Raw genomic sequence first — 18,968 nt, 5'->3', positions numbered from 1 at the left:
CTCCCTCACAACACTTCATCTAAAGACTCCTAGCATATGCTGGTCACAGAAAGCTTGATTTTTTAGTGTGTGAATCATTCACCCAATTCCGAAGTTTTAAACTCCCTGCTATCGTCGCTCCTTAGACGATTAATTGACTACACTTTACTTAGAGAGCGCAAACGACGATTGTGCCAGGATATATGGAGTGTTTTTTGTTTTTACTTTACTTTTTGTATTTGTTGTTGTTGCTGTGTTTTCTTTTTCATTTCGACTTTAATTATTAAGTATACGTCGCTGTTGCGTCTAAGTGCAGTGGCAGAAAAGTTCGTTTGAAATTATCCAGGACCTTTTTTAAATGCAGTTGCCGAAAAAAGGGTTTTTTGTTTTAAGTACACAATACAAATGTAAAGTAAAGTTTTCCTTTTTTTATTTCTTGTTTCGTTCCATAGCTGAATATAAATACTTTTGGGCTTGTGTGTATTTATATTCATCAAAAAAAAAAGAAAAAAACCCGAAATTTTATTTTGGGTTTGAAACGTAAAATTTTTGGCAATTATTTACTGAGTGTGTGAGTAGCACACACATTCATTTACTCACACAATTAGTATGTATCCCAGCAGTTCTGGCTTGTCACTGTCCGGAACTAGTGACTTTTACCTATCACTTAGGGTGACAACTAAGCAGGGGGTCAATTGATTACAATAAATCTGTCTGATAGCTGGTCCAAAGTAGTCAACGCCTTCACATACCGGTTACATACAGAAAGTTACCTTACTAGATACTTAACTGGTTACTTGATCACCACCTACATTAATATTTATTTTAACACGTACCGGTGCTAATTTACCGCAACTAGTTTGTCCAATAACTCTCCAATATATTACTTCTTTCTGGTGGGTAAAATAACTACTTTCCAAAATAAACATTTAAAGTGGCTACACTCTACATTACTTAGAGACACTTAAATGACAATTGACTTCCCTCTAGATTACCTGGGATGTATAAGGTAGCCAATTGACTTATCTCTGCACTACAAAGACCCAAAGGGATACATTGACTACTTCCTTAACTACTGGGATGTTTTGAGAATGAGTAAAATATGTGTGTCCTGGCAAAAATATTGTATACATTTACGTTTTGGTCTTCTTTATTTTATAATGTATTTATTTTTTGTTTGTTGTTTCTTTTTTTTTGGCAATTTTTAAAATAAAAGTTCTTTTTGTTTTCTTCTTACTTTTTTTTGGGAATATTTTTTTGGAAACAGAAAATATTTGTTTTTTTCTTTTCTTATTTTTTGTGTGTGTGTGTTTTTTCGAGCATGTCTCTGTATAGGGATATAATAAGTATGAGGGTTACTCTACATAAACTTGTACTATTTGATGATATTCCCTGGTATATCAAAATTCAAAAAAAGGAAGAATGTAAATAAAAAAAAAATTTATATATTTTCTGTGCAAAAATACATTCATGCATGCCTGCATGCATATTTTGAACACTAGTCAGTTATTTGAAAGTATTGAAACACTTGTTTTCTAACCCAATAAAAACTTACAAAGAAGCTGAAAAGTAAGGGGAATTTAACGATTATTCTACGGGGAAAAAGTACTTATTTTCCCTACAACCGGGGGTTGAACTCGCAACCTCACGATTAGATTTATATTTGACTTGGCTACAAAAGAATGCATTCAGAAAGTAGTTAAATTGTAGTTACATTTAAAATTGTAAGTGAAGTGTGTGGAATATTCTGAATTTCTGTCTGTCTGGCTGGCAGTAGAGTATTCCAAAAAAACCAAATTTCTAAAGAAATGCTCAAATATGACTTAAATAGAATACGTATCTTTTTAACGCGGTCTTTATTTTTAATAACATATATGTCATTTTAGTGTAAACAACAAATTTTTTTTTGCTTCGAAAATGTCGAATTTTGTGCCAACAAAGCGCCATATGCGGGAAGTTTGGCTTTACTTCATTAATTTAAAAAAAAAAAGTGCCGCTGAATGTGTTCCATTGATTTCAATGTGCGAGAGATGGTTTGTGCGGTTCAGAAGTGGCGATTTTGACATGGAAAACAAAGATCGCTCTGACCAGCCAAAAAAGTTTAAAGACCAAGAATTGGAGGCATTACTCCATGAAGATTATTGTCCAACTCTAGCTAAATTATTGGGAGCTACTCAGTCAGCAATTTTAGAAAGTTTGCGAGCAGCAGGATTCATCCGAAAGCAAGGAAATTAAGTACCATACGAATTGAAGCCAAGAGAACTTGAACCTTTGCATATCCGAAATCATTTTTGCACAAAAGAAAATCCGAAGACATTACTTACGATAAACAATGGATACATTACGATAACCCGAAGTATAAGACATCGTATGTGAAGCCCGGCCAACCAGCCCAAATGACACCAAAGCCAAATATCCATGGCGCTAAGGCAATTCTCTGTATTTGGTGGGACCAAAGCTGCTGAAATCTGGAAAGAACATAACAGGGAACGTGTACCGAACACAACTGATTCGATTTAAACGCCCAGAATATGCGGCTAGACATGAAACCAAAATATTCCATCATGACAGCGCTCGACCACAGGTTGCAACATTTGTTAAAAAGTTTTTGGGAAGTTTTGCGCACCCTCTTTTTAGATTAGACCGCTCCCCGTCCTACTACTATTTGTTTCGATCGATGCAGAACGCCCTCTCTGGGATAAGCTTCTCTTTGGAACAGAAAATCCGATATTGGCTTCATTCGTTCTCGGCCTCAAAAGATGAGCAGTACTTTTGGCTCGGAATCCATATGTTGCCAGAAAGATGGAAAAAGGTCATAGTTAACAATGGCCAATACTTTGAATAAATTTATATTGTACAAATGTTTTAAAATAAAAGTTAAAAACCCCGCAGTTTTAAGTAAGTCACTAACAGAAGTATTAGCCAAATTTTATAGAGATACATCCGAATCAAAATCTCCATCATATTTTGACCGAGCACCATCATCATCAGATCTACTTGGTCTTCTTCGTCGGGTTTAAGACTGCAGACACATACATTCCTATCCGAAGATATACTTTGAGTACACGCGGCATCCTTACAAAATCACATAATATTTTGTAGAGAAACACTTTATATAAAACCTATTTCAGTCAGAGTGGTTAGTAATCTAACCACCTTATTACTTACGTTATTTAGCAAAGAGTATAGTATAAAATATTACTTTACACTGAATTTGATGAACAATAAACACTCTGACCTTTTTATACCCTACACCACCATAATGGGGAGGCTATATTGGGTTAGTGCTGATGTTTGTAACGTGCAAAAATATTGCCCCAACACCCATCTTAAAATATACCAATCTGCTCAGGATCACTTTCTGAGTTGATTAAGCGATGTCCATACTCAAACTATAGGTCGCTATTTCAAAGATTATTCGACAACATTTGGTACAAGCTCTTAAATTGTCCCAAGGACGAAGCCTATTGAATTTTGTTAGAATGGGTCCATTATTTATCCTGAAAATAGTTAAGCTCTCATAAATATCTTAGTTATATAGATATCCAAATCAAATTCAGCACAAATAAGTTTTATATAAGCCGAACTCGCCTCACCAAATTTTGAGATGATCGGTCCACAATTAGTCATAGCTGCCATATAGGCCCACTTCCGAAAATCACTTTAACTAGCATATATCTCTTAAAAATGTTGGTATTCCAATAAAATTCAAAACAAATAATTTATATATATATACAAAAATCATGTCACTAAATTTTATAAAGATCGGTCCATAATTAGTCATAGCTCCCATATAATGATGACTTCCGAAAATCATTTTAATGAGTTTAGATTTCTTAAAAATTTTGGTATTTAAATAAAATTCAACACAAATAGGTTTCATATATACAGAAGTCATGCCACCAAATTTCATGGCGATTGATCCTTAATTAGATTGGTTTAGGGTATTATAAGGTAAGGCTTGACCGACTATACTTTCTTACTTATTATACCCTACACCACCATAGTGAGGAGGATATTATGCGTTTGTGCAGGTATTTGTAACGCCCAAAAATATTAGTCTAACACCCACCTTAAAGTATATCGATCGACTTAGAATCGCTTTCTGAGTCGATTAAACGATGTCCGTCCATCCGTCCGTCTGTCCGGCTGTCCATGTAAACCTTGTGTGCAGAGTACAGGTCACAATTTTGAAGATATTTCGATCAAATTTGGTACATATTATTTTTTTGGCCCAAGGACCAAGCCTATTGAAAATGGCTGAAATCGCTCGATTATTTCACCTAGCCCCCATACAAATGTCCTTCCGAAATTGCACTTTATCGATCATAAATGTTTAATTTATAAATGGATCTACACAAATTGCGCTCCAAATAAGTTTTATATATACAAAATTCATGTCACCAAATTTTGTTACGATCGGTCCATAATTAGTCATAGCTCCCATATAGACCCGCTTCCGAAAATCACTTTAACGTGCATAAATCGCTTAAAAATTTTGGTATACTCACAAAATTCAACATAGTAAACTTTCATATAGACATAAATCACACGAGCTAATTTTATGGTAATCGGTCCATAATTGGTCATAGCTCCCATATAAGGCCCACTTCCGAAAATCACTCAAAAATATAAATTATTGAAATTTTAAAAGAAAAATGTTTTTGCTCTTTTACTTAGTGTAGGGTATTATATGGTCGAGCTTGACCGACCATACTTTCTTACTTGTTTTTATTGAATGAGGGAAAACCCCTTAGAAAAACTGCTGTTTACAATATTATCAAATTAATATATTAAAATTGAAAGCCTCTAGAAAAGGTGGTTAGAAAAGTGACCACTAAAACGGAAAGAGTTAAAAGATATCGCGCTACTAAATAAAATGTGTGTTTATATTGAACTCTTTGTTGAGAGTTTGTGGGCCTTCGTATTTGGGTTGGTGTAAGAAGCCAACTAATGTTCGTGGCCCAGAATTATGTTTGGTGCTGATGAATCAATGGCTACTGAAAGACAAGAGGATTGTTGAAAAAAGTTGTAACTAATCAGTAGATCAGTCTCTTTTTTCAAACTACACAGAAAAAATTATATTTCAATTCAAACATTTATCACATATTGAACTGGTTTCAATTATTTCATAATTGAATTAAGTATTCATGTGCTCAAAAACAAAATTTTCTGATATTTTCTATTGAAATTTGAGTTTTGAATTTGATAATTTCGACAATTGAATATAAAATTTTCGTTATTGGATGAAATTTAAATACAAAAATTATTGAAGAGATAATTTTCGTAATTGAAAACACAAAAATAAAAAAAATGTGTTTTCAATTACGAAAATTATCTCTTCAATAATTTTTGTATTTAAATTTCATCCAATAACGAAAATTTTATATTCAATTGTCGAAATTATCAAATTCAAAACTCAAATTTCAATAGAAAATATCAGAAAATTTTGTTTTTGAGCACATGAATACTTAATTCAATTATGAAATAATTGAAACCAGTTCAATATGTGATATACATATATCTGAATTGAAACGTTTTAAGAAATAGTTTTTTCTGTGTATGCTGTAGATCTTTACTAAATATCTGCCTGAAACTCTTCATACCAAATAAAGCCATTCTTTTAAGGTCCCCATATATAAAATCAAATAAAATTCGAATGTTCTCGCATACATAAATATATAAATGTACTTTCGTAATTTGGTTTGATATTTCTGTCAATCGGTCTATCTGTAACATTGACTGTCTGTCGTTTTGTCTATATTCACACTGAAACAACCAAACAAATACAGACACATAGCAGTGTTTGTAAATGTATAGAAGAATTGTATCCTGTAAATGAATAAAATGTAATGTACATACACAAACACATACCTATTTTTATAAAATATTATTCCTTTTTACAAAATGCAGTGTGTATATGGATTTTAGTGGAAAAAAAATGAAGAAAACGTATAAAGAATTCTACATTTATATGAACATTTTTAACTTGGTTTGTTCTTTTTTTCGGGAATGTTTTGTCTTATTTTGGTAACAAATTTTTTTTTTATGTTTCTCTGCATATATGTATGTATTTTTATGTAGAAAAATATATAAAATATTTTTTTGTACATTAGTAGGAGAGTGTGTGAGTATTTGTTTAAATATACAAAAAAGGATAATAGACCAAAGGCAGCAGCAAGTATTTGTATGTATGCATTCATACATATATGCATACTTACGTTTCTTTTTTTTTCTTTGCATTTTCGGGAGTATACTTTTAGGCGGTGGTGTTGGTGGGGGGTTTAGTAGTGAGAGTTCGAGAGCAAAATGGATTTTTTACGTTTTCTTTTCTTCTTTTACTTAATACATATTTTTTTCTTTCATTTTTTGGCAATAATTTAAAGGTTTGAGTTGGTTTTTAATGGGAAGTAAAAGAGTGACTGCATGTTGGCCTGTGGAAAAGTGGGTGGTGCAGTGCGGTGTGGGTACGTTTGTGCGTCTGTTTGTGGCATGATGGCAAAGGTGGTTATTTACCGAGTTTGGTGCATTTGATGTGGTATTTATTGATTTCTATTTTATTTTCTTTTAAATATATTTATTTCGCAGTTCGCCAAAAAAAGCAAAGAATAAAATTTGTTTTATTTGATATTTTTTAACATTGCAATGTGATAAAGTACAGTTGAGTTTTAAATAATAATAATTCTTTGGAAATAATTTTTTTCTGTGGATGTTTCAGAAAATCGAGGAAAGAAAGTAATTTTTATTGGAATAAATAAAATTTTTCTGTTTAGAATAAAAAAATGATTCGATCAATAATTGTCGAATAATCGAATAAATTTATTCTAATTTAAAATTTTTATTCGAATGAATAAAATTTTTCAGTTTAGAATAAAAAAATTATTCGATCAATAATTGTCGAATAATCGAATAAATTTATTTCAAGTTAAAATTTTTATTCGAATGAATAAAATTTTTCTGTTTAGAATAAAAAATTATTCGAATAATAATTTTCGAATAAATTTATTTCAAGTTAAAATTTTTATTCGAATGAATAAAATTTTTCAGTTTAGAATAAAAAAATGATTCGATCAATAATTGTCGAATAATCGAATAAATTTATATCAAATTAAAATTTTTATTCGAATGAATAAAATTTCTCAGTTTAGAATAAAAAAATGATTCGAATAATAATTTTCGAATAATTAATTTCAAGTTAAAATTTTTATTCGAATGAATAAAATTTTTCAGTTTAGAATAAAAAAATGATTCGATCAATAATTGTCGAATAATCGAATAAATTTATATCAAATTTAAATTTTTATTCGAATGAATAAATTTTACAGTTTAGAATAAAAAAATTATTCGAATAATAATTTTCGAATAAATTTATTTCAAGTTAAAATTTCTATTCGAATGAATAAAATTTTTCAGTTTAGAATAAAAAAATGATTCGATCAATAATTGTCGAATAATCGAATAAATTAATTTCAAGTTAAAATTTTTATTCGAATGAATAAAATTTTTCAGTTTAGAATAAAAAATGATTCGAATAATAATTTTCGATTAATCGAATAAATTTATTTCAAGTTAAAATTTTTATTCGAATAAATAAAATTTTCAGTTTAGAATAAAAAAATTATTCGATCAATAATTGTCGAATAATCGAATAAATTTATTTCAAGTTAAAATTTTAAAAATAGTTTATATAAATAGAAATATTGATGAAAAATTTGAAAATAAACAAGTAAGAGATCTATATTCGGATGTCCCGAATCTTAGATACTCTTCACCAAAGTATACATTAAGATAAAGATTGAAAATATTTTTTGATTTCTTTTGAAAAAAATATTTTTGCTGATAAAAATTATATTAATGTAACAAAATACATACGTCTGAAAAAAAAAAAATTTTGTTGGTGAAAAAAAAAATTGGGTTAAAAAATATTTTAACCTATTGTAGGTCCGAATTATTATGGCGTTATATACATCAATTTGTATTAGATTTAAATTAACCAAACCTGAATCATTCTAAAGATCTATCAATTTGTTCCATTACGAATTACTTCAATTTAAATAAAAGCTTTTGAATGAAGCTAAAGAATTAGCTTTTGGGAATGGATTTACGGAATGAATGGCAGACATTTATTATACCCTTCACCTTCGTGAGAAGGGTATATATAAGTTTGTCATTCCGTTTGTAATTTCTACATTTTTCATTTCCGACCCTATAAAGTATATATATTCTGGATCCTTATAGATAGCGGAGTCGAAATCAATTTCTGAAGACCCCTGATATCTCCGGGATCCAAATCTTCAGACATGCGTTCGAGAAGTTTGCTATTTAAAATCAGCAAAATAGGTCCACAAATGACTGAGATATGAGGAAAAAACCAGGACAACCTAAATTTTTTACATATTTTTGACCTATATCTGGATTACTAAGTCATTAATATAGACAATATGGATATCTAATGATAGACATTTCAAAGACCTTTGCAACGACGCATATAAGACCATAGTAAGTTGGACCTACAATGGGTCAAAATTGGAAAAAAAAATTTAACCCGATTTTTTTTTTCACCAAAAAAAATTTTTAAATTAAAAAAAAATTAATTAAAGAAACTGGAAAAAAATGTTGTTCATCTAAAAATAGAAGAGACTTTAGTTACAGCTTTGTTAACATTTCCCTCGAAGGTCAAAATGCATTCTGACTTTTAGTTTTTGTTCTGTCAGCTGTTTTTTGAGTTATGTCATAATGAAATTTTGTGTAATTTTTTTTAATCAAAGTTTTACTAATTTTTAGTCGCCCGATCTATACGAATCTCTTTTATTAGTTCTTTTTCATTAGTTTCTCAATAAAATCGTATCATAATTATTGTTTTTTACACCTAAATCGGCAACAATGCCCTGAGGCACTCTTCACCTGGATCCTAAACTTAATTTGGAAGGTGCAATTTTCGAAAACTCTTTCCAGCATTGCTAGGTATCTCGAGTGTAATGTTAGCTTCCAAGTTTTAAACAGTAGCTGGCATATAGACAAAGATTTTTGACTTCTCATAACCCTAATTAATAACTTGTGATATCACATGATCTAGGAGGACAGCTATGACTCAAGGCAATATTACTAGAGTAATTCGCTAGATACCGGAAGCAATGCCTCTAAATGAATCACTTTTTACATAATAGCCATTGATAATTAAATTTCTTAGCACAGCACAGACTACTTAATACATGTTCTTTTCTAATCCTTAACAAAAATCTCAAAAAAACATGTATCAAATCATTAATATTAACATTTTTATCACACAAATGTCGGCACTACACAACAAAGACATCCCAAATAAAAAGTACAACTTCTTTAAATGACATTTAATCACACTATCTAGCCAAAAATATGTATGACTAATGGCCACTTCAAATTAACTACTACATTTTCACCAAAAAGAAACATTTTTAATTCCTTACAAAAAAAACCAAGAAAATGATCTATCAACTGTCTAGCAAAAAAAAAAGAAAGAAAATACAAAAACTTGTTAATTTTTACACAATTTACTTAAGATTTTTTTAACACATGAATTACAATTTTCTACAAAGTTTATTAAAAATGATGTAGTTTGCTGCTCCATTGTATAAATTAGTTGCACTCGTTGGCAAAATGTAACAAAGAAAAATTTTGAGTTAATTAATATTAATTAGGCTGGCTGTTTAATTAATCATGTTATGGCCAACTTTTCTATCTTTACATTTTAATCGACTTGTCTTAAGTATCAAATCTAGTTAGAGTACTACAATATGTTACTTGAATAGGTGGATTTGTAGCCAACCAACAAACCCTACATACTCCATCATTTATATCTTTAAACTATGTATAATTTAGCAATTTTTAAATAAAATAAATTTTCTTTTAACTTGTTTGTAGGTACTCAAATGTTGTAGGTCTTTTTTTTAGTTTTAATTTCTTATTTCCTACAACACAGACATGTTTATTTTATTTAAAATTTATTTAAAATCGTTAATTTAACAACTAAACTTGTTAAAAGTTGTAGTTTTTTTTTCGTTTCATTTATAATTACTTGGACACAATATGAAATGCACGGATATATGTTATTTATTACATTGTAAACTAGATTATAAAACTACTATAGAACCTACGCTTCTTAATAAAATCCTATGTCTTTAGAAAGCTCTGGAAATAAGCAAACGTACCTAAAAAGAAGTGCAGTTTGAACCACTTCAAAAGAATTATTATTACTAGAATTTAAGTGAATGTTTGACATCAAGCATTACTTGTAGTTCTTCGTTCAGCAGCTTAGAAAATGAACACTATCCGAAAAATGGATTAAATAAATGTTGAATATTCCGGTGTTATGAATTTGAATTTCCCACCTCCTAAAAGAAAAGGCAAAACTGCTCCTGTCAAAAGCCATCTTTCAGTTGAATCTTGTAAAAATTTTAACAAGCTGGGTCATTTAGTTTGTATTTGACAGCCTTTGATAGCAATATACCACGTGACTTGAGGAGAAAATGGAAAAAAGTGAATTTCGTGTGCTCCAGTGCAAAGCTTGAACTCTTGGGAACTCTGCACCATCAGTTTCAATGGTAAAAAAGTGGTTTACTGAATTTCGTTGTGGTCCGGAAGATGCCGAACGTTCTGGACGCCCATTTGAGGTCTCTACACCCAAAACAATTGAAAAAATTTACGATATGTTGTTGGCCGATCGGAGATTGAAAGTGCGTGAGATTGTGAAAGCCATAGGCATCTCACATGGCTCAGTGTGGTTTCCAATTTGAATGGACAAGCTCACAATCTACTTCACAGGAGTGTTTGTCGTTGTTCAACTGCAATATGGATGAGTTTTTACACCGTTTCGTAACTAGGATCCAGCACAAATCACCAGAGACCAAACAGCACTCAAAACAATTGGTTTCTAGGAGTGAATCGGCGCCAAAGAAGACCAAGATGTGTTTGTCATCCAATAAAGTCATAGCGGCAGTTTTTTTAAATGCACGCGTTATAATCCAACTTATTGGGTCGTCATACCATTCATTTCATATAAATTTTTAAAACGAATTAGCTGTTTGTGCTTCTTAAACAGGCTCTTAATGAGTATCTGAAAAACACAAACGAATAGAGTAGACAAATGTGCAGATTCCATGGCTAAAATCCATGAATTAAGCTACGAATTGCTCCTCCTCTCTATTCTCCTTATTAAGCACCGAGTAACTATTTCTAGTTTTCAAACACCTGAAGAAATGACTCTCCGTAAAGAGATTTGACTTCAATAATGAAATCATCTCACAAACAAATACCTATTTTGATGACCTCGACAAATTTAATATTTTGGAAGGGATACAAAAATTGAAGAAACTTTGGACAAAGTGTATAGAGCTCAAAGAAGAAAACCTGAGTTTCATTCAAAAAGTCACGGACTTATCGTATTATAATGCTTTGATTATTGTTAATCAAGCTCCCTGTCAGACCTTTGTGTTTTTCTCACATTCCGAGTTCAAACGGATAAAAAAGAGGGATCTGGTAAATTCTCAGCGAGTTGTTTTCCCTAATTTATTTGACACGTAAAAAACATAAGGTAGACATGTTATATATCAATGGATAGAGGATTTTGTCTACTTTTCAAAAATCTATATAACTTTTGACAATTAAAAAATTCATGGAATACTTTTTTGAAAAATATGACAAAAAATGCTTTTTATTGAATTTTGCATAGAAAAAAATTTTTCAAATTGAAATAAAATTTTTATTTATGAATATTGTTTAATGAAATTTCACAGTTATGTAGATTTTTCTATTTAAAATGGAAAAATAGAAACAAGTTTTGAAATTTGTAATCAAGTATCCCGCAATTCCAAAAAAAATCTTGAAAAATCCCAAAAATGTGATTTTTTCGTTTTTTGGCTATAATATCCAAAATAGGGGCGGGGTTATCGGAACCCTTTACAAAATAATTAAGAACTTATTGGGCCATCTAAAATAGGTTACTATATTTTGATATCGAGTATGCGATTTGAGAATTTTTGCCCAAAAGTTGAATTTTACATAAAAAATAGGCATTTTTTAAATGGACCTGATCCCGTCGGTATCAAAAATTATAAATGTTTTTTACATTTAAAATATTTGGCGTAAAGTTAGCTTTTCAAAAAGTACAAATTCATTATACATCCTCTTAGAAAATTTTTAGATAACTTAAAAAGAATAAAAATGCTTTTTTCCCAAAAAAAATGCGAAAAATCGCCTTTTTTAAATTTTTTATATTCAAATGCATGTAACTTTGGATTCAGTCATGATTTTTAAACACTTCTTTCTTTATTTGATATATAGATCTATTTTTAATCCTATAAAAGAAAAATGGATAAAATCGGAGAATATTTGGAACGGCGGTCACCAAAAAACTGGTGTAGGGTGGGTAAAAATGTTGAAAATTAAATTTTCAAATGCCAATATCTCCTAAGCTATAAGAGATAATTGATAGCTACGACGATGTTTTATGTAGTGCTCGACGAGGAGATTCTTTTTAAATCGGAACACAAACGAAGAAATAGGATAATTTTAAAAATTGAACATACCCGAGGTGTCCTACTTTGGGAACCCCCTGGTCCCGCTCCTGGTGGGGTCATGAGGTCCAAATTCAAAACTTAAACTCGACTACACTTCCTCTTTGCGTATGTGAAATTTCATTCAAATCAGCGTAAGGGTTTAGAAGTTACAGATTTATTTCCCTCTTTTTTTATTCTCATACCACTGTGCATCGTTCACAGCTGAATGTTTTTCATGAAGATCGTCGAATATCAGTTTTTGAAACAAGATATGATTAAATAGAAAGTACAGTTTTTAATCCTCTAAATTGTTATTTTTATATTGAATTGTAGTGTACACAAAATAGAGTCATGTATGAAATAGTATATGAGGCAAATTGCCTCCACGTTTTTCCTGTCACGTACGTAATATTTTTCCAAAATTTTCCATGGCCATTTTGCATAAATTATTATTCAACTTTGAATTTTTGAACGAAAGGATAGTTGTGGGTTTGCTGGCATAGACCATTGACTTCAAATAATGTCATAAAAAGAAATCCAATGGTGTTAAATCACACGATATTGATGGGCAGTTCTGATCACCGAAGCGAGAGAGTAAACTACCAGAAAATATCTTAGGCAGTAATTGAATTGAACAGCGACACATTTTGGATGCCTTTTCTGTTTGTTCTCTAAACACCAAAAGTGGCAATTTTTGATTTTTAGCAGAAGGATGCCATTACTCGAAAAATATTAATTATTTGCGTTAAATTTGTTTTCATTTGAAATGAAGTTCTTTCAAAATACTTAAAAAATATTTGGGGTTCACAATATACATTGAGTTCAACGATTAATCAATTGTAGTTAAGAGCTAATCCAAATCCTAGTCCTTGAAGGAATCGCTAGATTTAGAAACTTAAATCTAGCGGCTAAAGGCGAAATTCGTAACTGAAGTGCAGCGTCTTAATTGCAGGAAGCTCTGTTGATCGAAAGATGGAATTTTTTCTACGCATTGTCATTGAAATGTTCCAATAGATTGAAATAATATTCATTGATTTAGCTTTTTAAGTTTGACATTGACTGTCACCAACAAATCACCTTGCTATTATTAGACAACAATCTATTGGGGAAACATGTTTCCAGTCTTCTTTGTTTTCTGTTTTCGTGGCTACGAAACAACGTAAATAAGAACTGATAGGAACTTCGGTTAAACAGCGCCAACTGCTTTAAGGAGACACACTTTTAATTTTAATGGTGTGACTAAACCATATAAATCCTTCTCAATTTCTTTTGAACTAGTTCAGTTTTTGTTGCTTTATCCTTTTGGTTTCTTTGATAGTTGACTTATTTGAGAATCATGTGGGGTAAAATATTGTTCTTGTAAAAAGAAAAAGCGTTCGGGATTATTAAAACTAGAGCGCTTCAAAAAGGAGCAACCTTCTTTGTGGAGGAGTATTTTGAAATACATCAACATGGCGAAGTGGACGAGATTAAAAAACGAAAGTTAACTAAACGCCAACAACTAAGAGAATTCATTGAATGAATTATGGAATACCAACAAGTATATGCTGACTGAGGTGAGACACTGATCACCTTTCCCCACAAAACATCTAAACAGTTTGTGAGTGTTTGTGTGCGTGTTCCTAAAGAGACCAGAAACTTCGTGAACAAGAATTCGATATTTCCAGAAGCTCTCTAAATCATTTTAATAATAATGTGTTTCATTTTGATGCTTACAATGTACAGTTTACAGAAATTTACCAAAAACCAACTAAGGGAGGAGTTAGTTTTTAATATGGAACACCAAATAAATTCATCTGAGACTCGTTTTAATGACGCAGTTTACTATGCAAGTTGTAGCATTTGAGGTTTTGAAAAACCGCCAATGATTGTTGTGAAACCAAAAATATATAATTTCACGATTTGTTTGGTATCACGGAACAATATTTCTTCTGACAAACACAGCTAGTCATGATGTAGTTCTGGATGTGCACAATTCACATATAAAACCATGCAATTACTGCCTATTAATCGTGTAATTTTATGTTTTAGTGATCAGCTTTGTTTGCCCAAAGAATGAAATTCAACGAGGATTTCAAAAAGAATTACAAGAACACAAGTTTTGCAAAATTTATTCCAGCTACAGGGGTAAGAAAGCCAACGGCCCATCAATTCCAAGTACAAATTGTTTTCAGTAATTAAAACGTCATTTGTTTAGGACGATCTGCGATCCTCCTATTGTTGTGGTGAAGCGAATGAACCATGTTTGTTCAAAACATCCTGGAAAATCAATGATGCTATTACATTTCCTTCAAATTTGCTCAAAAAGTCACAACTTCCGTCCCTTCACCTGTGATCCTCAAATTTTTTCTTAAAAAGCACTTGGGAAAACTATGAACGAGTGAACGATATCTCTGAAACTAGAATTATCAAGATAAACAGGTGACCATTTCCTTCAAATTTGTTTGTCCGTAACAAAATACAAAACATCATTGAGCTCCTGAAACCATTCAATTTTAAATGCAAGTTTTGTACAATTTTATCTTTTGTGCAAAACTTTTTATCAATTTGAAACTTTGAATGCTCGATATGTGAGATCCTTATTGTAATGTTGGAAACATTTTCCTTGTGTGATGGTTATTTTTCATTATTTCTCCAAAGACTGCTGGGAAACAAATGATTGAGTTTCGTTCCGAATTGATAGTTTTAAATTGTTCTAAAAATACTATCTGTTTTCCTCTCCTTCTCCAAAGCAAATATTAGAGTTACATTCTGAAGTAACAGTTCGATATTATTCAAAATACTTAATTTTCAATTATTAGACAACTATTTGCTTTGACTTTGTTGGATTGGAAGTCATAAAACCTCGATTAGTAGTCGCATTCTGCGGGACAAAAGCCTTTTCTAAGGAATTATTAAATTGGAAATAATACTTAAGAATACCACTGACAAACTCTAACCCTGTGTTAATTCATGTGAAAATCGTAAAAATCTAATGAAATATTTAAATATCTCTCTTTGTAGAAACACAAATACCAGAGTTATTTGTTTTAAGACAAAGGCCAGCCAAAAAAAGTTGAAGACCAAGACTTGAATGCATTACTCCATGAAGATTGTTGTAAGACTCAACAAGAACTTGCAAAATCATTGGGAGCTACTCAAGCAGTAATTTCAAGACGTTTGAGAGCAGCTGAATTCATTAAAAAGTAGAGAAATTGGCATCCATACGAATTGATGGCGAGAGACCTTGAAAGGCGATTTTGCATGTCCGAAATGCTGCTAGATCGCTATAAAAGAGAAACATTTTTGCATCGAATGAAAAATGGATCAATTACGATAACCAGAAGCCCGGCTAAACCAGCCGAATCCACTCCAAAGCCAAATATCCATGGTTCTAATGTTATGCTCTGTATTTGGTGGGAGAAAAAAGGTTATATCTATTATGAGCTGCTGAATTGTGGCCCGACCATCACAGGGATACTGTACCGAAGTGATCTGATTCGTTTGCAGCGAACAACCTGCTTGAATGCTATAAAAGAGAAACATTTTTGCATCCAATCATTACTTGCGATGAAAAATGGATCCATTACGATAACCCGAATCGTAAGAGATCGTCTGTGAATCCCGGCCAACCAGCCGGATCGACAACAAAGTCAAATATCCAAGGCGATAAGGTTTTGCTCTGTATTTGGTGGAAGAAGAAGGGTCCTATCTATTATGAGCTGCTGATATCTGGCCCGACCATCACAGGGCTACTGTACCGAAGTGATCTGATTCGTTTGCAGCGAGCATTACCGAAAACCTGATTGAATGCTATAAAAGAGAAACAATTTTGCATCGAATCATAACTTGCGATGAAAAATGGATCAATTGCGATAACCCGAAGGTTAAGATATCGTATGTGAAACCTGGTCAACCAGCCGAATCGACTCCAAAGCCAAATATCCATGGCGATAAGGTTATGCTCTGTATTTGGTGGGAGAAAAAGGGTCCTATCTATTATGAGCTGCTGAAATGTGGCCCTACCATCACAGGGCTACTGTACCGAAGTGATCTGATTCGTTTGAAGCGAGCTTTACCGAAAACCTGCTTGAATGCTATAAAAGAGAAACATTTTTGCATCGAATCATTACTTGCAATGGAAAATGGATCCAATACGATAACCGGAATCGTAAGAGATCGTAAGTAAAGCCCGGCCAACCAGCCGAATCGATACCAAAGCCAAATATCCATGGCGCTAAGGTAATGTTCTGTATTGGGTGGCAAAAGTGTCCTATCTATCATGAGCTGCTGAAATCTGGCCCGACCATCACAGGGATCCTGAACCGATTTCACCTGATACGTTTGAAGAAAGCATTGATCGAAAAACGCCCAGACATGAAACAGTAATATTCCATCATGACAACGCTCGGCCACATGTTGCAATACCGATTAAAAACTATTCAGAAAGAAGTGGTTGGGATGATTTTCCTCACCCACCATATAGTCCAGACCTTGAACCGTCCGAATACTATTTGTTTCGATCGATTTCAAGCTCTCTCCCAGAGAGAGCAGAACGCTCTCTCTTCTTGGTCTCAAAAGATAGCAATTCTTTTGGCTCGGAATCCATATGCCTCAACCGCTTTATAGTGCTCCGTCCGACTACTATTTGTTTCGATAGATGCAAAACGCTCTCTGTGATACGCTCTACTTCCGAAATTGGCTTGATTCGTTCTTGGCCTCAAAAGATAAGCAGTTCTTCTTGGCTCGGAATCCATATGTTGCCAGAAACTTGGGAAAAAGGTCATAGCTAACAATGGCCAATACTTTGAATAAATTTATATAGTACAAATATTTTTTTTAAATATTTTCTTAAACAAATTTAATAAAACTCAAACTCAAAATACGTGTCAAATCTGTGCAATCTTAAATTAAATTCATTGTATGCCATAATTTTTCGCTCAGTGCATAAATTCAATGCCAAATGACGACGATTCAGTGATATGTGTATTAGTATTGTAGATATATATATTTTTTTATAATAAATTGTTATAAATAAATAAAAAGAAAAAAACACAAAACGAACCAAAAAAAAGTGAATAAAATGGTTTGCACATGAAATTAGCACGCAATTTTTTGGTTTTTTAGACAACAAGTCAAGTTACACATAAAAAATATGATTAAAATTAATGAAAAATTGTGTAGAGAACCAGAAAACAATGACTTGATTTACAAGGGAATCGGAGGATTTCTGTGCTGAGCTGCTTTACTTTTTTTTGCAATATTTATAATAAATTTAAACACAACACAAAGAAAATTGAGCAGCATAGAAAAAATGCAACCATAAAATAAAATAAAAAAAAAATCTACAATATAATGTTGTATTTAATTAAAAATTCATTAAAAAGTTTTTCTAATTTTTTTTTTGTTCTTTAATCTTGAACAATAAAACTAAATAAAAAGAAAAACTTGACATTTATTAATAATAAATAATAATATTAAAGCAGCAACAAAAAAAAAAACTATAAAATTAATTAATTAACAAACTTACCGCTTTTTTTGGTTTTAAATACGCCTATAAAATACAATTTGTTGTTGGTTTCTTAATGAATTCGCCAAAAATCCCATAATGTGATTTAATGTTGGTTTTTTGTTTTTTTTTTTTCTTGAAATTTTGTGTTTAAAATTGTTTAATTTTTTGTTTTGTTTTGTTTTTTTTTAATAAAATCCCAAACTTTTAAATTTTTGATTTAGAAAAAAATGTTGTGTTTTTTTTTTTGGTTTTTACTAGAGCTCTGTGTGTTTTTGAAAACAAAAAAATGTAAGCTTGACGAAAGTTGAAAATTTTTATTTTGAAAATTTGTAATTTTGTTGTATTTGAAAAAATTATAAATTATTTAGTTGTGTTTTGCACAAGTTGGCTGGCTTGTTGCTTTGCTTGTTGGTTGTTTTAACTAAAAATAAATCATTAAAACAGGGCTCTAGTTTTCTTTAATTATTTTAAATAATTTTAACGTTTTTCTTTAATTAAATAAAAAAAAGAATATTTTATTTAATTTTGCTGAGAATGAGTTTATTTTGTTTAAGAGTATTTCACGTTATTTTGAGTTGGAAACTTTTCTCATCTAGTAGTTTATAAATACGTTATGTAATTGCATTATTTTTTTTTCGAAACACTAGCACTTTTATTTTTGAAGAATTTTGTGCTTTTTTTTTTTTTTTTGTATTAAAAATTGTTACAATATTTCGATCAGAACCTGTAAATAGAAGAAAATATAAAGTAAGAAAATTTATTAAGTCAAGATACGAGTAAAAAGTGAAACAAATTATTATAGTAATTAACAACATATTCGAAAAAAACAATAACTATGATACGATTTTATTGAAAAACTAATGAAAAAGAACTAATAAAAATGATTTCGAATAGATCGTTCGAGTTAGTAAAATTTTGATATAAAAAAAAAAAATTACACACAAATTTTTACGTCCTAAAATTAT

General features: G+C 31.1%; 1 protein-coding gene across 3 annotated transcripts in view; it reads right to left on the bottom strand.

Moving 5' to 3' along the window:
- The window catches only part of mamo (maternal gene required for meiosis), a 595,590-nt gene extending 576,889 nt beyond the window's left edge, over positions 1–18,701 (bottom strand). For 2 of the 3 annotated variants that reach the window (XM_065509713.1, XM_065509718.1), the window contains exon 1: positions 18,022–18,697. The gene's annotated coding sequence lies outside the window, so the exon portion shown is untranslated. Of the gene's footprint in view, positions 1–18,021 lie in introns of all 3 variants that reach the window. The other variant, XM_065509714.1, reaches the window with a different exon arrangement.
- Positions 18,702–18,968: the final 267 nt, after the last annotated feature.

Source organism: Calliphora vicina, chromosome 4 (assembly GCF_958450345.1).
Source record: "Calliphora vicina chromosome 4, idCalVici1.1, whole genome shotgun sequence".
Lineage (NCBI taxonomy): Eukaryota > Metazoa > Arthropoda > Insecta > Diptera > Calliphoridae > Calliphora > Calliphora vicina.
The sequence above is the reverse complement of the archived record's forward strand: the minus strand, read 5'-3'. Positions and strand labels throughout refer to the sequence as shown.